This window comes from Corvus cornix, chromosome 2 (assembly GCF_000738735.6).
Source record: "Corvus cornix cornix isolate S_Up_H32 chromosome 2, ASM73873v5, whole genome shotgun sequence".
Classification (NCBI taxonomy): Eukaryota; Metazoa; Chordata; class Aves; order Passeriformes; family Corvidae; genus Corvus; species Corvus cornix.
The window spans coordinates 7,921,778-7,940,837 of NC_046333.1; the positions used below are offsets into that span (position 1 = coordinate 7,921,778).

Genomic DNA, 19,060 nt, shown 5'->3' on the forward strand with positions numbered 1-19,060 from the left:
CCTCTCATGGTGCTTAAATGAAGCAGGTGATTTACTGAGCACAGAAATACTTGTCTTATCAAAATAGTACCAATAAATACCCCCAAAAGCTTAAAAATAACCTAAAAGAACCCAAAAATCCCACAAGCAAAAACAGCTAACCCATCAAATGAAAAGACCCAACCAGGAAAGGCCTCTGTCCTCCTACCCACCATCAGTTCCTAACAAGCTCCCAGTCACCAGTGTGGCCCAGCAGCTCTCCCAGCTTCATGTATCTGCTAAAACATAAACATGAAGGACAGGATTTTCCCACTGTGAACCCACAGTGACTGTGCCTGATGACTGCATTATTCCTTAAATGCCTTTCTGTAGTACTCAGTATAATCTTGTCCATAATTTTTCCAGGAACTGACGTTGAACCAAGGATCTGTAGTTCCCTGGGTCTTCCCTCACACTCCTTTTTGTGTATTGAGTATCTCCCACCAGGAGGGACCTTCCCCAGACTTCCAAGACCTTTGGTAGATGATCAAGAAGGGTCCTGCCATAACATCTGACAGCTTCTTCAGAACTCCAAGATGAATCCCATCAGGTCCCATGGACTTGGGAGCATTCAGTTGATACAAATGGTCTTGTACCATGGAGGAGACAAACCAGACCCTGGGTCTCCATCCACAGGGACTTGGCAGGAGGGTGAGGGAGGACTCAGGTGATCCTCACCCAAGGATCAGGAAGGGACCTGAGGGAAGGTGAGGAGGCCTTACAAGCCATGGGGTCAAGGAATTGAAGGCAAGCATTTTTGAAACATCAAAAACTTCAAAGCAAATGAAAAAATGCTGTCACATTCTATTAGAATCTCCTGGGTTTTATTTAAAAGTGCAGAGTGGGCAACACAATGGATGGGAACCTTCCCCATGAAGGTGGTGTTCATTTACAAGATATTTGGGGTTGCTTCCTGAGTGGATGTATGAAGTTACCCATGACAAGATACATGAAAGCCAAGTGTCACAAAAATCCTCACTTTTTTTTAGGTTTCCTTATGTTGGTGAGTGAATCTTAAGGAGGATGTGCCAGTGTGAGACAGTGAACCACTGTTGCCAGCTCTGTGATTTTTTTGGCCCGGGTTGCAAGGACTCATGCTGGGCATGAAGGTACAAGGGCTTTTCTTCTTTCTCAGCCTCATAAAATTAAGTAAGTCTGGTATACGTCCTTCAACCACACCTTTGCCCATCCCCAGTCCAGCAAGCCATGATGAAATTCCCTGAGAAATTCTTCCCCCAGGACCTCCCACTCCCCTCCCAAACCCTCCACCCAAACTGTGCTGCCTCCTCTAGCATAGCCATTGGTATGGGGGAGCCTTGTCCCACCTGGGAAAGGAATCCTCCACCCCAGGAAGAGCCTGTGCCCATCTCTAATCCCTTTTCTGGGTTAGACATCCATTTGTAATGCTTACCTTCCCCTTCCTCCTTCTGTCTCTACTGTAAGATGGAAGGACACAGACCCACGTGGGGCAGTGGGGTGGGCACAAGCAATGCTGAGCCACTGGGGAGGAGCGATGCTGAACAAGGTGTGGGTTGTGCTGGAGTTTTGCCTGCTCCTGCCAAGCCCAGAAGTGCCAGGAGAGGTGTCTGGTGTGCTGGGAGGTGTGCTGGGTCGATGAGGTGCCCAGCTGGGCACTGTCAAGCTTCCCAGGGGAGCAGAGGGTAGGGAGAGCAGGATTGTGTTTCCCACAGGAATATGGTCCTTGTGCCATGATTTGAAACACCCTAGGGAAACACAAAAAAACCCCTTGTTGCAGTTTTATATCAGAATTGTTTACACCAAATGTCCCAGAATATGCTCAAAGAACCAGTTTTAACATGTGATTTTGGAAAGGGCGTGAAAAAATCTTACATCAGACTGAGCCAGAGACGTAACCAGACCGAAACCCATTTACAGGAACTAATTACCAGTGGTTTGGGTAGGGTTTTTATTTTTTTTTCCCCCCTGGCATCCCCAACAGTCTTTAGACAGGAGCACAACGAACAGGCAAGGAAGCAAGCAGCTCTGGAAATGCAACCTGCTGCAGTCTGAGCTGCTGGGAAGGGCGCTCCTTGCAGGACACAACTCCTGGGCACGCTCATGGTCCGTGCCAGCCTTCCTCCTGGTGATAAATCAAAATATCAGAGAACCACAGAATGGCTTCAGTTGGAAAAGACTCCCAAGATGCCAAGTCCAGCTGTTAACCCAGCACTGCCAAGTCCACCACTAAACCACGTCCCCAAGTGCCACAGCTGCATGGCTTATAAATACCTCCAGGGATGGGGACTCCACTGCTGCCATGGGCAGCCTGTTCCAGGGCTTGACAACCCTTTCTGTGAAGCAATTCTTTCTTAAAATCCCATCTAAATCTCGCCTGGTGCAACTTGAGGCCATTTCCCCTTGTCCTATCACTTGTTCCTTGGGAGAAGAGACCGACTCCCACCTGGCTACACCCTCCTTTCAGATGGTTGTAGAGTCATAAGGTCTCTCCTGAGCCTCCTTTTCTCCGGATTCAGGAGATAGGTAGAGAACAATAGTTTAACTCGAGTTTGTTGCTCAGTTGCAGCGTTTGAGGGATGCCAGAGCCTGGCTCCTGTGTGGCAGAGCAGGGTATGGCTACAGGGAGAGGTGGGAGGAACGAGAGGAGACTGCTGCCACTGAAACATCTTTACCTGCTGGCAGAGGGCAGGAAAAGCCGTAACACACCACAAGCTGGGTCCACTGACACCGTTTCTTCTTTGTATTTCACAGAACCAAAAATTCCCAGGCCCTTGTGCCATGTGAGACATTTTAGGAGCAGTGTGGTCAGTTGGTGCTGACCGAAGTCCTGACTGTCAGCCTAACCTGGAAAAGGGGATTTGGATCATAGTGGGAAGAGGGGCAATACCTGCAATGTGGTCTCCATACTGCTGGCTGCTTTCTAAATGAGCTTCATTATACACATAATTAAAGGAAGAGAGTTGAATGCTACTCAGCCACGTTTTAGGGGTATTAATTTCAACATTAAGGGCACCTGGAGATTAAATGAATTAACTCACAACTGAATCAGGTTAATTGTCATTTTCTTTACCTGGAATGAAGCTGAAAAAAGGAAAGGTTTTAATTCAGTAAAAACTGTGGATGTATTAAAGAGCAGATTCTTGAACAGAAGGAAACTAGCTATGAGAAATAGTGAATTGGGCACCAAACTGGACAGGGAAAAGCTGGGTGGCAGTGTGGGCTTCAAGGTTTGGCCCAGCAAAAGTCCCTTCATCATACTGGGAAGAAACTGGGCTCTGGCTCTGAGCTGTGCACTCTGTTTGTCCATGGAGAAACCACAAGTTGGACCCTACATCAGGGGCTGCCCTTCTGTGCACCCTTCTGTGGTGGGGTGATGCTCCTAGATAGGAGCAGAGCTGGCTCGAGGCCACACTGCAGAGATCACCACTTTCCACCCACATCACATCAGCTCTTTGACTGCAGTCACCAAAAATAACAACAGCCAAAAGTGAGTGTTCCCAGGCACCCCACCTGGACATCCCCTCCAGGTATGCACATCTGTCCTGGAGCTCTTTCCTGCCAAACCCCCATCCTCTGGATTCGACATGCCTGATTTACCAGAGCTTGGATTGGGATGGGTCTCTTCAGTGTGACCTAGACCTCTGCTCATCTCCTGACTGCTGCTCCAACATCCATAGGTCAGGCTAGTCAGCCCTGGAAATCTCTCCTGACATATAAGTGCAAGCTAAACACTGCTTTAAATAACAAGTAATTAGCTATAGAGATATGTGTGAAACCTGCTGAAATTCCTGGAGAGATGTGATGTGTTTCTGAGTGTTTGTTTTTCCATGGGTGGTGTGACCGACCAGTGTTAATGTACATAAAGGATGAGCAACCTTTCAGCAGAGGGCCTGTCTCTAATCCTCCCTCTTCCAGAGTACACAACCCCCTGACTTTTTTCCTCTATCTCCATCATCATCAGACTCACTCGATTTCTAAGCAAAAAAATTCAACTTCAAAACCGCTTTTTTCCTGTGCCTATCTGCTACTTCCCAAACTTTTCCCCCAGCTCTGGTGGAAATAGCTCACCTGATACCTCTTAGCATCATACTGGCTTTTTTGCACAGGAATGCTACATTCCTGATGGTTACATGGATGTGGTTAATGCCTGCAGGAGTCTGTTCTCCCTTCTCCCCTCCCATTTCTAACAGGAATAACTGTTCTCACTCACAAGGAGCACTTCTGATTATCATTTTCTCATAATTTGTATTATTTGGTCAAGGTTGTCTCATGCTTCCTAACTAGTATTTTGGTCACATTTATTGAGCGGGTCAGCTTTCCTCTTGTCACCCACCATTGCATACTCCTAAATTCCTGCCAGGGCATTAGAGTAGATAAGTGAAACAAATCAATCTGTGAGGAAATCCATTTGTCTCCTCCTTCCATTTTCATGGTGAGCTCTTCACAGCCCCTCATTGCCAAGCCTTCAGCTTGCACACCAGCCCTGCCTGTTTCCATTCTCTCAGGCTGAGGTAGCACATGCTGAGGTAACAAAATTGCAAATTCACCTTAGATCAATTGTTCTCTCTAAAAATAAAATAAAATTGTTGACTTTATCAAAGAACCATTCTACATTAACCGACTCATTCTGGTACTATATATTCCATTTTCTGTTTGGCTCTCTATCTTTGATCCTTTTTTCATCTAAAACCTGCTCTGTTTTCTTGTGCAATACCAGGGTCATGACATTTGCCTTGTGCTTGCTCAGGCCCTCTCCTCCCTACCACAAATTAGAGTTTCTACTTTCACAGTTGCCCTGCCAGCACAGCTGATTTGATGGGTCTGTGTAACATCATCCTCTCTGGGTGTGTTATCTCAGATGCTGGTTCCTGTCTGCTCCTGGGTGGAGAGCTGCAAGGCTTCTAGGTTAGGGGCATAAAAGGACAAATTGAATTTCTGTGGTGGATCCAGTAATTTTCCATACACATCCATGAGCCATTTCTCTCTTCCTCCCATGTCCAGTATCAGCATTCTCCTGGAAGCCACAGCAAGGTGCTTTTCAAGCTATACTTAGTTATCTTTGACTCGCTCCTCCCTGCAGGGTGAATGAAGCTATCCCTGCACAGCCTCACCTTTACCTGGGCATTTCAGCAACCTTTAGGTCATTCCTACACAAAGTCAAGCTACAAAACCTGGTTTATGGTAATTTTCCCTATGAACCTCCAAAAAAGATCGGCTTCTTTGCTACTCAGAGGCTCGCTAGCTTGTCTCTGGGAGTGAGGTGTGCCTGCAGTGATGTCTCAGGTTCTGCCTTGTGCAAGGGTGGCTAAAGAGGACTGGAAGTGCATTTTCAACACTTTACAGGTATCACAAAATTGGCTGAACCACAGACACAGCCCAGAGGATATACAGGGAGAAGAGCCATTAGTCTCAACACCTTCAAAGGGCTTCACTGGGCTTTTAAGCATCGTCCCTTCCATTAGCATTAGGTTTTGTTGGTAAACACTATTTTTTTTGCTTTTGGACCCAAAATGTGCTTAGCAGGTTGTGCAGTCCCACCAGCACCAGGGAAACTTGAGCTGTTATAACATCTTGACTCACTCTCCTCTGGCATGAGGGAAGTCTGGAGGCTGGCTCCATTTGGAAACCCCTGCAGGAGGTGCTGGGGAGGAGCTGAAGGGACCCCTCAGCCCCAGTGTTTGCCCCTCCTCTCTCTTGCTTCTTCCTTTGACATTTCTGAATCCACTCTTGGGTACCAAGGCAGGAAATCCAAATCTCCACAGATGGTTGTGAGGAATCTACAGGAGCATATTGTGCAGCACTGATTTCTCCCGGCTCTGTTCCTGCACCCCTCCATTGCTTCCAGCCCCAATGAATTCAGTGACACATTTGCTAAGGAACAGATTGTCAAACTCCTTCCCTTAGGAAAACTTTCCTTCAGACAGAAGTGAACCTTTTATAAAATATTCAACACCATCCTGTTTCTCCTTCTTCAAGCGAGTGACCACAGAGGACCGGGGTGACACTGTCTCTTGTGGACAGGCTGAGCTGGGTGGGCTGGTATCCAGCTGGCTGGTTTACACTTTTCTATGGTTTCCAGCATCAAAGAATTTAAATGTTCCACTCTGCTACTTTTGAATCATCTCCTGATTCCAGTTTCAACTGTCCAAACTTTGCCATGACATAAATACAAGATCAACTTTTATTTTAATTTCCTTATTTCCTTTTTATTTTTTAACATTTCAGGTTCATGTTCTTAACATTTTTGCTGCAGACAATGAAGGCTGGAAGTTAATTTGAAAAAAACCAAAATCTGTAATTGGCATGCAAACACATGCTCACAGAGTCAAATTTAAAAATGCCTCTAAGTATGAGGATATTCAAAACAAACAAAATCAAGGTTTAGTAAAAATACTCTAAAAGGTCAACCTATTATGCAGTGTTGTTATCTGAGAAGTTCTGTCATCAAGACAATATTTCAGCAGCTTTAGATAGATGAGATTTCTAAAGGGGATGTCTAATTTGTATTTGTTTTTAATTTGGAATTTGGATCACAGCAGCAGCAACAATTTGTTTTGTTTTGTATTTATGGCTGCACATGTTTAAAATGGTAAATCTGCACTGACCTATTAGACCACAAAAGTGAAACTAGCTTCTGTCTTCTCATTCCTTAGCTGGAAAAATAAACCCACAGCATGCATGTGTAAAATAAATTATGTTTTTACAGCTTTCAGGGCTGGTAACCAAAGGCTATGCAAGTATTTGGATTATCACAATCCTGGCTTTAAAAATAGGAAATGGTTCTTTACCAGAAAGTGATTCTTTCAAGACAAAATGCATTTTTCTAACTGCTGTCTTTCATTAAAATGATATCATTTAATCCAAAATGAAAATGAAATTTTTAAGGAGCTTAATAAAATGTGCATGTTTCTTTGTGAAAGAAATTAACTGAAGCACAGAAGGATTCTGGTTTGGTTTAACACCAATAAAGATACCTTGGTCTAAAACATAATTCGGAGTTAGCACCAGATCATCCAGTGCTGAGCCCCCTGCTTTTTCTTACCCTCCTGTTTTTATTGGTTTTGCTGCTCACAACAAATAAAAGTGTTTCCCTTCAGTCTCTAAACCTTAAAAGCAAACACAGATTGAGTCATATTTGACTTCACACAGAAATGTGGATGGGACCTGCTGCTTGGCCCCCAGTCGTAGCTCTGCAGAAAGTTTACCCAGGCAGAGCAGAGCCTGGGCTGGGACTCTCTGGTAGCTGGATTCATTATTTGAAGACAAATAGCTTTTCTCTGGCTAATTTCTAGCTAATTTCATCCCAAACACATGCATCATTTTACTCATTCAAGTTGCTTCATGCCTCAGGATGGAGGAGGCTGAATTCAGGAGATGCTCCTGAGCAGTGGCAGGTGAAACCACAGGTTGACTGTAACAGCCCAACACTCAGGTCCAACCTGGGCATTTTGAGGGTAGAGAGCAGTGTTTATTAGGAATACAGCCTGGTTTTCACCATGGACACCCCAGAGAGGCAGGAGGGTCCCCAGCATCCCTGACAGGGCTGGTGGGGCAGGCAACACCCATTGCAAAACTTCTCATTTCCATGTGAAGTCCTTCTGAAGTGTATCTTAGGAATGTCCCAAATAGCACTGCCTGGTGGGAGTGGAAGGTGCTGACAAATCTGGGGGGAAAAAAAGGATCTTTATTGCAAGTGGGTGATCAGCCTGGCACTGACCACAACAAGGGAGCTCGTTTCATTACAACAGCTGCGGCACAGCCTCCGTGGAAATTACAGGGAATGCTAAATCAGCCCTGGAAATGATTCAAACAGCAATTTGCTCTCAGCATGGCCATTGTGGAGAGCCGACAGCAGGGAGAGACAGCAAGACAGAAGTAATGTTCTTGTCCTTCTTCCTGCAGATGTCAAACCTCATGGTCTTTAATGGACGTAGAGATAGGGCAGGAAAGAACCAGAGGTCAGAGATTAATTCTTCGAAACATGAACAAACATAAAGCAGCTGGGTGGGTTTTCTTCTGGTAGGAATAGGGTCCTGGTTTTCACCCAGCTCTGATTCAGAGATTGACACATCTAACCTATGAAAGACTTTTTAAAAAATATCTACATTCTGAGTCCCAACAGAGCTCAGCATCTCCTGAGCATCTTCTTCGTGCCCATCCCAATCTTCTGTACCAAAGGAATCAACGATTTTTTCTGCCTTTGCCAACCCTGAAATATCCCTGGAGAATACCAGGACAGAGCACACAATCATCTTGCTGCTGACAGATCTTCTCCTGCATTGCCTCTGAATGATGACACCCCATTTCTAACTCCCTTTGCTATTGATTTTCTTGGTAAACCGACATAATTTGGCTGATACACAATTTTCATTTCCCCTGCCACTGATGAATTGTAACATCCTCTCTCTATGCTCTTTTTAAAAAAACCTTAATAGTCTGGGAGAGAAAAGATGACCTTGTAGAGGTGATAATCTCTCTGCTTGAACCTGGGGATGGCTTAGCCCCACAGCAACACTCCACAACCCCTACACAACTGGTAATAATTTTGTGATCAGCCCGAGACTGTTCCAAAAATTAGGAACAAATGAGTTAAATCACAAATCTAGTGCACTTCCTATCCTGTCTATTCCCAAAGAACAGCACGTCAGCAGTGCCAGAAGACACATGGATGATAAGTTACTAATAAATTCATTATGTTGCTGATTTTTAATGGGCTGATGAAAACACTCCTTTTAACAGTGCACAGCTTGCATGAGAAGAAATGGTAGAGTTTGGGAAAATATTCTCCACTTGAATTGTAATAATTGTTATTGCAACAGCTATTAATTGCTGTAATTTTGCATTAACCAGGTATTGATTGCATTTTTGCCAGCTGAGAGAGCAGCACACGTCCCCTCTCACCCCTCAAGCTCAGTGCAGGCGGCTGCCGAGCTGCACGGTTAACAGGGAATCACTAGAGGTCACTTTGATTCCACCTAATGCAGCAAAACCTGAAAGATCTGGGGGTTTGTTTCTGCCTTTTTGTTGTTGTGAGACACTTTTTAAAAGCAGACTCTTTTTGCACATGTGTATAAGACTTGTTAATAGAAGCTCCTTGGGCTGAATTTTATTCTGTTGTAAAGAGCGAAACTTTGAAGAAGTTTATAAAGCTGTGTCTATATTCATCAAGAGGAAATTTGGCCACGAGTTTCTATTTTAATATGAAACATCTTCTACTGGATTTGATATTCCTGATAACAGATGTCACTATTTAACTCTCAATAAATAGTTCTGTCCTGTCAGGATCCATATAAGTAGGAAAAGAATAGCTCCAATGTATAATCTACAAGAAGATACTCCAATTTTGCTGCATATTCAGTTACACCCAAAGAAGAAGTAATATTTAGGTGTATTTCATTCCTAGCTTCAGTTGATAACCAAAGTACAGATATCTCCTTGCTAAGAGAAAAAAAACACCCCTAAAAAGGACCACCTTGTGATCAGGCAAAATACTTCCCTGGTGCAAAGAGCAGCTCCACGGGGAGACCAAACTTGGCTTTTTTTTAACGTTTTTAAAGTGACAATTTGCCTCCCTGGGAACCTATAGCATGAAATCTGACTTTTTCATTTAGGATGTTTGGGGCACTTTGGCACACTTTGGTCCTACCGTGCCAGATACTCTTGTCACAGGTTCACAAGTGCCTGAGCCCTAGCTGAGGAACCCATGGCACATCTCCCTGAGGAATGGCATCACTGCTGTCCAGATGCCTACGTGCTGAGTCCCTGATGGGTCAGGGGCTGCACAGAGACATCCCCCCTGCCCTGAAGAGTGGCATCATCCCGCCTGCTTCTAAATGCAGTTGGTTTAATCCTGTTCTGGGAAAAGCATAAACACTTTGCATGTCCAGGATGTTGGTGGTGCTTAGGTCCTTCTTGCTGCACATAGGTCAGCTTTTGCTGCAACCAGCAGATCCCACAAAGCTACACCTTTCCTTCTGCACCTGGTATTTTTCAGCTCCTGCTGGAAGGCACCAGAGCACCTGAGGGATCTACATCATCCCATGCACTGGTGGGTACCAACTGCATCCCTTCCACGGTGGCACCACCAGCTCAGCTCCACGTTGCTCGGCACTGACAAAAGCAAGACACCAGAGCTTATTTGAAATGAAAATGTTTCAGAAGGGCTTGTCCCATATCCTGTGCTCAGTGCAGAGGATGTTCGTACTTGTGCTTGGGAGCCAAGGAGCCAAGGACAACACCTGTGATGCTGCCTGTCACAGTGCTGGTTGCAGAGACCAGGGCATTCGCTCACTGTGAACGACCCCTTTCACACCCACACAGCACTAAAGGCAGGCCCCAGTGGCTCCCTGCTGTCCCCACAAGTGACTCGGGAGCGGTGGGCGGGAGAGCTGTGACTGTTCTGTGTCTGATGCCCAGGACAGCTCCTGGTGTCAGCCCTGAGTCGCTCGAACTGAGCCCCGGTGCACAGACCCGGCTGTGTTGTACCCACACCCAGCCACTGGGGACTTCTGTCCTTTCCATGAGCTGCCCTAAAACTGGACTTTGGAAAGTGGGAGGTTCCCAAGATCCCCAAAAGTCCCAAGCAAGAAGTCTGTGTTGGGTGTCAGGGCAAGCCTCCATCCATATCTCCTCACCTTAGGGAGCAGGTCGTCTTGGTCTCCTGCTATCCCTCCCGGAAACACATCCCCTTTTCCCTTTGACAGGGTACACATTAAGGGAAATTTCTTTCCAGGGACAGCTCTCCATGGTGCTCCTCAGCCCCCCACAGCTTTTTATCCCCACAGCACTGCATGTCCCCCTCCAGATTACATTAAGCAATATGATGAGCACCTCTCCCACGAGCATGTATCTTCTCCCTTCCTTCCCCCAGGGGAAAATTGAGTGGGAATAGTTTTAATTAACTACACTGTACGTGCACGGTGTTTATACCTACACAGGCAAGGCTGAACAAGTGTGCCTTGTTCTTGGAAAGAGAGGCACTGAGGTTTGTGGCCTCTCTGAAGTCCTAATCCCACAGTGGAGAACCACCTCCAGAGAGAGCTCTGGCTTTGAACTACGCTGGGCTTACCCCAGCACAGAGAGAGGGGTGAATGTGTCTGGGCCCAGAGCTCGGTCACTCTGCAGAGCTGAGGAAAGCCCATGTGCACCCCACACCAGGTCCACTGGATGAGTCAAGGATGTCCCAAATGTAGCCTGGGACCTCATGGGGAGTCTGCAGAGGGCTGGTGTGACATTTTAGGCAGGATTCAGAAGTAAAGTTAGGACTCCTACATTCAGATGTATTTGCAGGTGTCTCTGTGAGCTCTTGGTGTCTCAGCTCACTCATTAGAGACCTCATCCAGCCAGACTCCACCAGCCAGAAGGTATCTCCTCTCCATGGAGGTACACGGAGACACAATCAGAAGCCAAAATTGTTTCTTAGCCTTGGTCTGGCTAAACCCTTGTGGGTCATCCTTGTGATGTATGTGTGTAATGCTGAGTTTAACATCATGGAAAAGCCAGCTGTCCTCTTTTCCAAAGATATTTAGAATGGACTTCAAATCCTGTAGGAAGCATGCTTATTTTATATATAACAATGCTTAATACTGGCAGCTGTGAGACATCTAAAAATTAGATGAGTTTTTTACCAATGTGTAAATTACGCGGGCTTGGACTGTGTAAAGGTTTTGGATAGTCCCTGCATTTCACCATGTGCCCACAGAGGACATCCCTTAGAGTGGCACATGGGAAGTAGATGATACCTGATTCACTGTGTTTCTCATCATGTCAGCCCCATAGATGGTGGAAAATTATCCTCAGAGATGTTTTTCTGCCCACCTCTGGTAAAGCCAGGGAGACAACAAGCTACTTGCTCAAAATCAGAAGAAACCCCATCAAAGGGGCAAGGACCAAACCTGGTTCACTCAAAGCCCAGCATTGTTCTGGCAGCTTGTTTGTCCGTAAAAAGGAATTATTTTTTTTACTGTTTTCTCCTTCCTACAGCTATTTATAGTTTCAGTTCATAACCAGTGGTTAATACTTTCAAAGTAGTCAATCATGTGGTCACCCACACAGAAGATGTGAGTGATTCTGCTGCGCTGCCAAAGAAGCGTAGCCCATGATATTCAGGATCTTTCTGCAAGGATCAGTGGAGAGCTGTTGGCAGAGGGCAGGAAAGATGCCCTCCCGCCTTGGCAAGAAGGGCTTGCTGAGTCTACTAGACTGTGCAAGGCTCTGAGTGAGCTTGCAAAGCTGTTGCCTTCTCCTGAAGATGTCCTGTGTTGGATTTTCGTGGATATATTTATTTTTTAATGAATTTAATCCCCCCTCTTCAAGTGCAGCTGAAAGTTCCTGAGTACATGGGTTAAACCTCATTGCACTCTGGATCAAAGACTGACTGGTATTTCGTGCCTCCTCCTGCACTGTTGTGTAGTGACAAAGTTCCTGGTGACTTTAGTGGGAGAGAGGCTGTGTCCTGGGAGACAAAACTTAATTGAGTGTAATACCACAGGGCACATAAAGTAGGACAACACAGTCTGACCTCATTTTGCCCATCCATAACCCTACTGACATCACTGGGAGCTGCACTTATGCAGTCAGGGGATGACATTTGCCCACTCTTGGCTGTTCTAGGAAATTCTTACTTGCCTGATAAATTCTATTATTTAATGGTGCAATATGAGAGCGATGGATACACCAGGTAAAGCTGAGCAAACACAGCTCAGCTCCCTGCCTGTTTGAAGTTGTGGAAAGACTTCTTTTGACGCTGGTGGTTGTTGGATTGAGCCCACAGTACACAGTGATTCATAATAATTTTCCTCAATGAAAGCAACCAGGTTGGTTTGTTGTTATTTGTGGGATCACATACTCATTATTTGCTACTATTTGAATGGCAGTTGGACTTTCTGATGCCTGTGAACCCTGTAGCTTCCACTGGTGTTAGCACAAAATGGTTATTCACACAAATACTGTGCCAGAACAGACTTGTTTGATACTGTACATTTATTACGCTCCTGTTTCCAGAAAAACTTTGCTGAGTAGAAAGGGCATCATTTGGCAAAGCCAACAAAGCTTACACCAAACCAGTGACTATTCCAAGAGAATTGTTCATGAGCAATCCTGAGACTAATATTTATTTGCATTCATCCCTGTCTAATAATTAAAACCAGTTCTTACTGCTGTAGAAAACAGGATGGGGCTGACTTAAAAGGAAGATGTGAGATGGGTGAGTGAGGTTGCAGCTCGCTGCTCAGGGCAGGCTGCAGAAGCAGCAGCAGAGCTTGGCAGAGCTCTGAATGTCCCAGATTTTGAGCCTGAGATTTCTTAAAACTAATCTTGTTTTAACTCTTTGGTCTCCATCCTCTCAGAATAAATGCAAAGAGAATATAAAGGAAGATTCTTGATAGATGGGATGCAATGCTGCTGTATTTAGGAAAACTGTTAGCTGATTGAACAATGCCAGTCCTCAGAGGGATGGAGCCCCTCCGTCCTTGCAGACATGTGGGACCTGACAGAGGGTGGCCTCCAGCAGCTTGCTCTAAGCTGGCCTGGGCTGAGATGAGAGCTGGGACCACCAGAGGCTGCTTACAGCCTAAACTGCTCAAAACAAAAGTGCATGAAATGCTTTAATGCTCCAAACTAGCCAAAGCCTGAGCTGCCTGAGCTGCATCCTGCTTGTAAATAAGCTTCCTCCACCCAGGGAAACCCTATGACAGATCTGTGACACAGTGTCTGTCTGTCATGAGACCAAAAGGATGTTGCTGTAATTGCACACAGACGTAGCATCCACTCCCTTGCAGCGAATGCCACCAAAAGACTCAAAACTTGGAATGATACAGCATTCCCAAGGATATTTTCCTGTGAGTACATCCCCTTTTCAAGGGGGCATCCTGGTGTCCCAGGGGTCTGGTCCAAGGCAAGCTCTGCCCCAGAGATGGGGTGAAGAAGAAGGGGTCCCTGTGCCATTCCCAGAGTCCAGCGAGCTGGGCAGATCTGCATGGTCTTCTCACAGCATCCCTGCTCCCCTGTCCATGTCCAAGCCCTCCTGCCCTTGGGCAACAGCCAGATGTGAGTTTGGTGGCCAAGGAACCCTCCACAGTCACGCCACACAGAGCATCCCTTGTCACCTCTCCTCCACAGTAATACAAATGGACATTTGTTCACACCGAACTGAGCAAATCTAATATTTATTTCACATTTAGGACACAGGACATCAAAACAAATATTTTTACCCCAAAAAGATTTCCTGACCTTGTGGTTTCACTCCTGATTTGCAGCAATATTTGTCTGAAGAGATGTCTTGCTCTCACTTAAAAATGAAAGGAAAAGAAGTTATAAAGGATCCTGCACTCAGCTTTAAGGTGCACAATTGCCTGTGCACCCAGATCACCTCTGGATGCCACTCTTGATTTCACTGGAACCAGGACAAGACCATTAAACTCGTATTTTCCTGGATTTGTTCACTATTTTTTATCCCTGAAAACCAAAATTACTTAAATATGTAAGCCTAAACACCCCAAATGCAAAGCATTAAAAATTATATTTAACAATCTTGGCACAAACAGACCTCCTATCAAATCTGAGACAGCCCCATCGCTTGTAAAGATGCATTTTTTAAAGATGATTTTTTCCCTTTCAGCCTGCAGAGGCCAAGGATCACATTAACACTGCTCCTTTGAAAGCTCTGATGGGCTCTGTACATGGAAAATTGACCTTTTTTTCCAGTTAAGTTTGAACTAGTTTTAGGTAGAAACTGCTGAAGAGAGAATTTCAAAAGCTTAAGAAATTCAGTGGTCCCTTATGGATTGCAGTAATGAGTAAGATAAAATGCTCTTTCTGGTTTCCTTCCCCCTGTAATTGAAATAGATGCTGTACTGGGGCTGCAAAACTGCTGCCCAATTATCACCCAACCAGGCTGATTTACATCTGCTCAGCCTCGGCGTGACGTGAAATGCTCAGGAGGGCCAATGTAAACATGTTTATATCCTGATAGGATATGCTGAGCTCCTAATATCAGGATAATAATATTTTATCTGTATACATATATGTGCATATATATGTCTAACCATCCAGCTAGGCAACCTTTCCCATGTGAGGGCACAAAGAGCTGCTGGCTGAGGCACAGCACAGCTACTTGGCTGTGAAAGACCTGCTTCACCCCAGTGCTTGGCTTGGATTTTAGTTGCACTGTGGATGTGATCCTCTTTTACTGGCCCACCCAAGCTTCCCTTTGGAGGGTTTCCCTGGTGTCTGAGCACCAGGGCACTGCTTGAACTATTGGTCAGGTAAACACAAACTACTCCCAGTCCCATTAGGGTCATTTCTCACGTTCGCTTGGGTGAGGGAGGTGGAGAGGACAGGCGGCTGCTGCTGGGCTGCCCTTCAGGGCACCTCTGGCCTCCCCGCAGAACCCTTCCAAATGAGTTAGCTTTGCAAAGCCATGCAGTATTTCACAGGTAAATGACAGACTGTCTACGTGGCTGTAGGTGGGAGGAGAGGGATGTTGTGACCACCACATGAAGCGGCACCAGCACAATTCCTGACATGTTTGAAGAGTCCAATACCAAATCCCACAGGATCCCCACTCTGCGTTTCAATGTCATCAGGGTAAAATCCTCAGAGAGTGTGAGATAGGAATGCCATCACATATCAGACATTTCAGGAAGTCTCTGTAATTTCTTTAATTATTCAGACAACAGAGCACAAGGATAATAGCTTCAAGTACATTCTTATACATTATTTTGACAGTAATAGATACGTATTTAGTCATAAACTATTCTGTAGCCACCACTATGTGTACATTTTATACAAACTATTGCCATACTTGGACCCTGAAAATGGACAGTGACATCTCCTAGATGTTTTGCACAAGGTTATGGCAGTACATCCTTCATATAAGAGCTGTAGCTATGGGTTGGATTGGCCCATCTAAGGAAGCACTTCTAACACACCACTGAGGGGTGATCCTGACGAGAGGCGCCAGAGGGAGAGGTGAAATACAGACATGATGAGAGGAGGACATGAAGCTGCTTGGAATAAGTGCAACGGAGAACATGGCACAGCATTTCTCTGCTCGGTGAAACAGGCTGATCCTGGCGTAAGAGCATCTTAGCTTCTCTCACACCACAAAGCTCTGAGCTCATCTCGGCCTTTGGGTGAAGATTAAATGAGGCAATGTCTGGTGTGGTCCCATCCAGGCACATGCCTTGCCCTGACACAAGCGTGGGATCTGGTCTGATGGCTCTTTTACATCTCAGTTGTGATTTTGACTGAAAGCCCTCACGCCAGTGGCTTTAAGTTTGATCATTGATATCCCTAAACACCTCCACCACCCAACCTCTGGAGAAGGGACCTTCCAACACGGTCATTTCTTTGAGTGCAAAGGCCTTAAAAAACATCAACCACCTCTCAGAGACATGGTAAGAGAGCTCAGACACCCAGACGCTGCTGTACTAAGGCCAAACTCTTACAGCAGAGACTCATTTGTTCCACGATCACATTCTCACATGCCCCAAATCAGCTGGGTTTGCAGCCCCCAGCACATCCCAAAGACAGGGAGGTGGCAGAGTCCGAGCTGGGGTGGGCAGCAAGCCCTCAGCACCCACCAGGCAGTCCACAGTCCCCCGTGATGCCTCATGTCGGGTGGGCATGGGGTGGCTTGGTTCCTCTCCTGGCGCTGCAGTACGCTGTGGTCACTCCGAAGTCTCATCAGCCTGGCCATGTCCAATCTTTGGAGGCTGGAAGTGGGCCTGGACTAGAGGTTGACAGGAAGAAGAGACCACATCCATCTGTTGGGGCTTGACACAGCAGTGCTCATGCATGGGGCTCGGCCATCAGCTCCTGACAGTGCTCCAGAAACTCCTAGGATTTCAGCGTGGAAGAGCACTGTCTACACTCTCTGGAGATGGCCGCAGGCAGGGGCATTCCGGGAGGCCTTGGAGCTGCCGTCCATCCCGGCAGAGAACATGGCTGTTTCTCTGGAGCAAAAGGCCTGGTGGATGAACATCCTAGACTGGTGAGTAATGGAAACCAAAGAAAAGGTGAGAAGACATTCAAGGCAAGCTCCCTTCCAGCATGGTCCCGTCGCAGACGCGCACACACATGCACACACAATGTTTTGCAAAATTTTTAAAGGGATCCTGGAAACCCTCCATGGAGGAGCACACGGTGCAGCAGAACCTCACTGATCAGCACCTATCAAGGATGATCCCCTTGGGGTGGGTTGGGGCTGGGACCAGGCAGGGGACGCAGCGCTGGCCGCACCACTCAGCTCCTAAAACACATCTCCAGCACATTCACCCATGGGTGGCTTGGGACGGACTCCTGCGTTACAGCTAAGGAATGTCTCTCAGGATAAATGAACAAATCTTTATCCTTTTGTTTGTTTTGCAAAGGGCGTTTGGTCTGTTCTCAGTGGCCCCAAGCCCTGTGCTGTTATTCAAAGTGGCCAGTGAAATCTGGTGGCCATCTCCTTCTTCCAGCATCAGCCACATGAATCCCTCTAACTCACCAAAGTCAATGTCTCTCCCTCAGGTTTCCATCTTCTGGGCACCCAAATTGAAGCCCACTGAAATCCCGGTGTTGTCCCAAGGTGAAGACAGCTGCCTGCCTTCACATTAACGTGCTTCAAAGGGAAAACTTGCTTTAACGTCCTCAGAAATCAATTTTAAGAGCCATCCACAGTCTCCAGACCAGACTGGGAAGTGGACATGGAGCCGGTGCTGGAGCTGGAAGAGAGGAGCATCACCTGAGCGCGGATGGGGAGCCAGGGCTCTGGCAAAGGAAAACCCGTCTGCCGGTCGCTCGTGCAAATAAGTGAGGTTCTACTGTCAGTACAAGAGATTCCAGGTTATGCACAGATGTGATGGATTCATTTCCTTAATTAAAGTACCAAAATTAAATGTTATAAGCAACACATCTAAATAAAATAACGGGCACTCATTTAGGCATCATAATTCCTAAACCAATAAGCAAAAAGGAAAAAAAAAATGGGATGCACCAGGAACTCTTAGTTATTATATACTAACCAAACTGTGCATGGCACATTTTATTTCTATAAAACTATTAAAACTATTACAAAATATTCAAAAATACATTTTAGTAAATTTACAGCAGTTATTTCTCAATTTATTAATGCAAAACATCCTTTTCCCCCCTCTGTACAAACTACCATCTCCATCGTCACAGAATTGCCGCCATGTGCGCTTTTTAAAAAATATTATTTTCTAATAAACTTTTTCTGAAGTTAAAAATAACAAAGTTTCTTACGGTTTTTGCAAATAAAAAGTTTGTGTAACAGTCTTGACTTCCATGAACATGGCCAAATGGTGTTTTTACAACGCAAAACATGGAAAACAATACAGGAAATGATGTTACATTTGAAACTATTTAAATTAAAATAATATATTCTCATATTTTACACTATTTCAAAAAACGAAATGTGATTCAGTTAAGTATTGATCTCTCAAAAAAATCTAATTTACAATTCTGTGTATAAAAATATAATTTACGGACCCCCATGAAGTTTGTCTTTTTTGTGTGTGTTTGTTTGTTTGTTTGTTTGCTTGTTTTTTAGGCTTGCTGAAATGAAGGAGCAATGTAATGGAGAGATGGGAAAGTACAGAATTTTGCTTTCTGAAAGTCAGGACACACGTGACATGTAGAAAAATAGACTCTGCGCAGTTTTACTTGGCCTCACAAAATAATTTTTTCCCCTGTGAGTACAGTTCACATGATAATAAATTATCAAAGAAACTATTTAAGGCTCTTGAAGGTCCGGTTCATATCATTTAAAACATCTATTCAAAATACCAAAGAAATAAATATCCAGGAGAGGAGGAAAAAAAAAAAAAACAACCAACAAACAAAACAAAAGAACAAATAAAAATATATATATATTTATAAACTAAACAGAACAGAACTTCCAGGGGTCTTTGTTTCCCTTAAAGTCTACTTTGGACTGTCCTACTTAATTATTATTATTTTATTATTATTATTTTTAAGTCTTAATCCGTGCTCTCTTTTAAAAATATGTATTTTTTTCTTTTTTTACTCTTTTAGGTTTTTCTTTTTTTTTTTTTTTTCC

General features: G+C 45.1%; 1 long non-coding RNA gene across 1 annotated transcript; it reads right to left on the reverse strand.

Annotated features, from left to right (window-relative positions):
• Positions 1 to 15,636: 15,636 nt before the first annotated feature.
• On the reverse strand, positions 15,637 to 19,018 carry LOC109143975. The gene is made up of 2 exons (XR_002044449.3): positions 17,486 to 19,018; positions 15,637 to 16,987 (listed from the first exon to the last, which is right to left on the reverse strand). It is a non-coding gene; the product is annotated as an uncharacterized LOC109143975 (long non-coding RNA).
• Positions 19,019 to 19,060: the final 42 nt, after the last annotated feature.